General features: G+C 41.5%; 1 long non-coding RNA gene across 1 annotated transcript; it reads right to left on the reverse strand.

The window, feature by feature from the left end:
- Window positions 1-298: 298 nt before the first annotated feature.
- Window positions 299-1,783, reverse strand: LOC131737644 (uncharacterized). Its single transcript, XR_009329290.1, has 3 exons — window positions 1,723-1,783; window positions 719-782; window positions 299-497 (listed from the first exon to the last, which is right to left on the reverse strand). It is a non-coding gene; the product is annotated as an uncharacterized LOC131737644 (long non-coding RNA).
- Window positions 1,784-4,607: the final 2,824 nt, after the last annotated feature.

Genomic DNA, 4,607 nt, shown 5'->3' on the forward strand with positions numbered 1-4,607 from the left:
AACTCCAGGCCCGGGCCCTAATCTCTTTGTAACCCCCTTGCATTGGTTGAAATCACTGGGACTGTAACAGGCTGCTGGCGTGTGAGTGCATGCATTCGCTGCTGAGAGACAGCCATGAGATCGAGACGGAGGTTGAAGTTGATACGCCCTGCAGTTGAACAGGATTTGTACGGCCAGCGTACAAAAAGCAAACTAAACACAGTACAAAAACGATCAAAATAAAGGTGCCGTGAAAACGGCGTGCGCTACTCCCAAAGGCATGGAGGTCCCACATATTCACCTCGCTAAACTTTTAAGGGAATCTAAAATCCATGAACTACTCTTCAATATTTTAACACACCCTGACTCCGACTACTAGCAGGGCCTCTTGCATATTGCTTTCTTTATCTTCTGATCCCGGGTCACTCTCACTGCGATCAGAGGATTACACTGCCAGGTCTCCAAGTCTGGGTAGCATGGACGATATTCAGCCCGTTTTCCTTGGCGTTGCAGCAGCCCTGAGGTGAATAAATGGGACCTTTTTATACCTGGCACCCTGCTGGAACACACCTATCTGCTGATTATACACAGATGGCAATCACAGACATCAGGCAGGCTCTCCCAGGAGTGTCAGGTACTTCATGAATTATTTACAATAATTACAGTAAACACACACTACTTACAATACATTTAGACAAAAACTCCTATTCATGTGCAGGGCTCCTGCCCTGCCACATACCTTGCCCCTTGTGCAAAGCACAGATGGCCACCACCGTCCACCTCCCTCCTTGAATGACGCCTCTCTGCGTGGGTGAGAATTAGGGAAGGTACGTTAGGTCTTTGTGTGGGCCGCTCTTTCCATCTCTGTGCCCCCTTAAAGGGACCGAGAACCGGTGACAGGGGACCAGGGTGGCGTAGATCGGGTGACCAGAGAGGTAGGCTGGTAACCGGGAAGCTGCAGCTGCAGGCAGAGGTGAGAGCCTCTGCAACAGTGTAGCGACGTCTGGTCTACCAAGGGGAGCAAAACAAGAGTCTGGGTGAACGACAGTGTCTGATGGTGCCGCAACCTGGGACCCAGACCCAGCAATGAGAGGTCCAGACACCACGGTGGGGTATCTGGGAGCATGGGCCAAGGGAGCTGACCCTTAGGCGCCGGATTGTTAGGGGCTGTGGTGGTGGTGCTGGTCTCGACTCCTCCGCCATAGAAACCTGTCGCTTCTTTCCTTCCTCGCTCTCTGGGACGGCAGCTCCTCCTCCTCCGGCTGTTGGGACAGTAGCTCCTTCTTTGGCCCTTCAGACAGGCAGGCAGCCACTCACTCCTACTCTGGCCTTTGAGGATGGTAGCTCCTCCTACTTTAGCCTTTGAGGATGGTAACTCCTGCACCTCCGGCTTTCAGTGCTCCAGCTTCTCCCTCTTTGGCTTTTCACCCATGTCTCCGTTGGCTCCCCTCTCTGGCTCCCTCAGCAGCATCTCCGGTGGTTGCTGAGCGTCACCTGCGGGCTTGCCATTGTCCCATCCAAAAAGTTTCAGGGGTTCAGGGTATCACCGCTTTCCCCAGGGGTCCTCCCCCCTGGATTCACGATCTCCTCCTGATCTCCTGCTTTGCCTCGGCAAAACACAGCAAATTCCACCATATGTGACAGGATAGCTGGGTGTCTAAACAAAAACACAGCTCACACAGCCAAAATAAAAAGGTTAAACAAAACAATCACAAACACAGAATGAAACAGAAAATCTCTTACCGAAGTCTCGTACTATTACGGTGAGTTTCTTAAATATATACAGAGAAGCATTTGTCTCTCCATGCAGCTCCGAAAACCTCTCTCCCAATGGAGTTTCTAGCTCCCATTTTATAGAATGTGGCTGTTCCCAAATTAGATAATTGGTGCTAATTGGTGCTAAGTGGGAACAGCCATATGATATGAAAAGGGAGCTAGAAGCTCCATTGGGAGAAAGGTTTTGAGAGCTGCATGGAGAGAGACAAACGCTCCTCTGTATCTATTTAAGAACCTCACCATGATAGTGCGACACTTGGGTGAGGGCAATTCTGTTTCATTTTGTGTTTGTGACTTTTTTTTTAACCTTTTGTTTAACCTTTTTATTTTGGCTCTGTGTTTTTGTTTGTCATTTTTATTTTGTGAAAAATAAACTTTGGCAGTTCTTGAGCTCTGAGTCTCCTTCCTGACTCCTGACCACCTTAGACATCCAGCTATCCTGTCACAGGGACCCATAGATTTTTTTCTATTCCTGTTAAAGACTCTCTTGTTCAAGATGGCTTTTAACTAATGAAGCTCTATACTAGTAACCTACTATATCTCTTTGTGTTGCTTTTCCAAGTATAACACATTTAAAACCGTACATACAACTGCTGAAAAAAAATGTTGCGGGTGTAATACATTATAGACAGGATATGACTCTGTATGTAGTTTATTTCTGAGCCTTGTATTAAAGCTTCCAAAGGGGGAAAAAATCAACAACTACACCTACTGTTCTGGTCTGGATTAAATGGTTAGGGATATACTAAAAAAACCTTACAATACTTTCACTGCTATAATACAGAGCCTGTTACAAGGACTAAAGTGACCCAGAAATGACAAGCGAGGGTAGACTTGACTATGAGTCATGTATGTCTGGACAGGAAAATCTGTTACAAACTTATTATAATGTTTTATTTTTGTGACAAACATTTGCCACAAGGTGATGGTCAAACACAACTGGAAGCAACAATCCTCTCAATGTCCGCATCAAGTCATCCCTTAGCAATGAGGTTGTCACATTCCATTTTCTTTGCATTTTGAGCTCCACATAAAAGCTAATTGATATTGTGTTCCTTAATAGCCTCCACGGCATAACCAAGTGTAGCCGTTTTTTTAAACAAATTAACAGCAAACACAATAGGATATGATGTCGTTACTAAGCTGTTGCTGGTGCCCAGTGATACTCTGCTGGAAGGATGAAAAACTTTTTGTGTTTGTGTTTGTGTTCAATACTGTAGCTGTGGGTGCAAGGATAAAATATATCTTGGAGGTCATTCCTTGTATTCCACAGAGAGATGTATTGAGCAGGGATGGACATGAAAATGTTTCACTATTTACAAAATACCTACTTTGACATGGAAACAGTATTTTCTATTTTAAAATACTTTTTTTAGAATGGAAAATGATTTTGTAAACATTGTAAATAGTTTTAAAAAAAGAAAATAGTTTGTTTATACCAATTTAACTTTTACATCTGAATACAAATATAACACGATTGTGCAAGTATGTTTACTTTCATTGGGGGGGGGGGCTCTGAACAGAAAACCAGTGCGAACCAATATGAGAGAAATAACTGGTTAATAATGGATCAAGTAGTAGCAATAATTCTTTGAATAGGTGTGTAGATAGAATGCAGAACATACTGTGAATAATGTAAGAGGGTTACAATTTACCGTGCTAATTCATTTGTGAAAACATAACAATATATATATATATATATATATTTTTGCTACAAATTCTGCTAGTTAAAAAAAAAAAAGTTAATCAGTGAGTAAACCTTAATGAAAAAATTCAGTATAGAAAAGGTTAAGCAATACATATTACATTGTCACAGATTTAAGGAGGACAAGAGGATTGTGGGATGATACAATTGTTTATATACAGCTGTACAATCGTTCACCATTATGTATACCCTCTCAGCCAACCAGAATGCAGAAATGATCCTTATTGTGTTCTGCTGTACCTGGGTTATGAAATCCTTGCTGACTTCTGTGTATACATGTGGAGTGACACTTTTCCAATTGTCATGAAATTCAGTAAGTTATTGAGTATCAGACAGTATGGAGGTGTCTGGCTGTCTGTCCATCAATCTGACTGATTGTCACACTAACATTCTTATTCTGTACATACAGTTGCTATATGTCATGGCCATCAACTTTTTCAGCATACTGATAATTTTGAGTAGTAACATACACCCGTGGCGAGGATGTATGTTACTAACATACTTGTTGAACGAGGCAGTGCTGACATTTTCGGTTCTTTATTAGCGGAACAAAAAAGAAAAAATTGAGTTGACACTATCTACAACCTGTAGATATATCAAATTTATATTTGCAAAATAGTATTTATTATTTTCTATTTAAAATACATTACTGGCAACCTATTTTTTATTTGTATTTGAAATAGATTTGTGAACCACTATTTTCTATTTTCTACTTAAAAATGTTTCCTTGACTATTTTGCCCCTCCCAGGTATTGAGAAGTTTGTGTTCTCATTTCAGTAGAAGTATCCAGTCATGTGAATGAACTGGTTATCCAGTTGTGGGCTGTTTTACTTAGTTAATTGGTTCACACAGATTGTACTTATTGTATTGTCAGGAGGGATAAACAGCTGAGAACTATATTAGAAAGCTTTTAAAGTTGTGCTATATTGTTCACGATTCAGTATCACCAGCCAATCTGCAATCTGCTTCCAGCTATAGCGGGCATTAATACACAGTAGATGCCCGCTGGAACGTCACTGCATCACCTGTGAATCAAATTGAAAATTAATCCATGCAAGTACCGGCTTTTTCATTTTGACTTACTGTATTTTTAAGCTTAGTTCACATCTATTGGACAGTATAGTAAATACTAAACAAAGACACAAT

The sequence above is a fragment of the Acipenser ruthenus genome, chromosome 7 (assembly GCF_902713425.1).
Source record: "Acipenser ruthenus chromosome 7, fAciRut3.2 maternal haplotype, whole genome shotgun sequence".
In the NCBI taxonomy this organism is placed as follows: Eukaryota; Metazoa; Chordata; class Actinopteri; order Acipenseriformes; family Acipenseridae; genus Acipenser; species Acipenser ruthenus.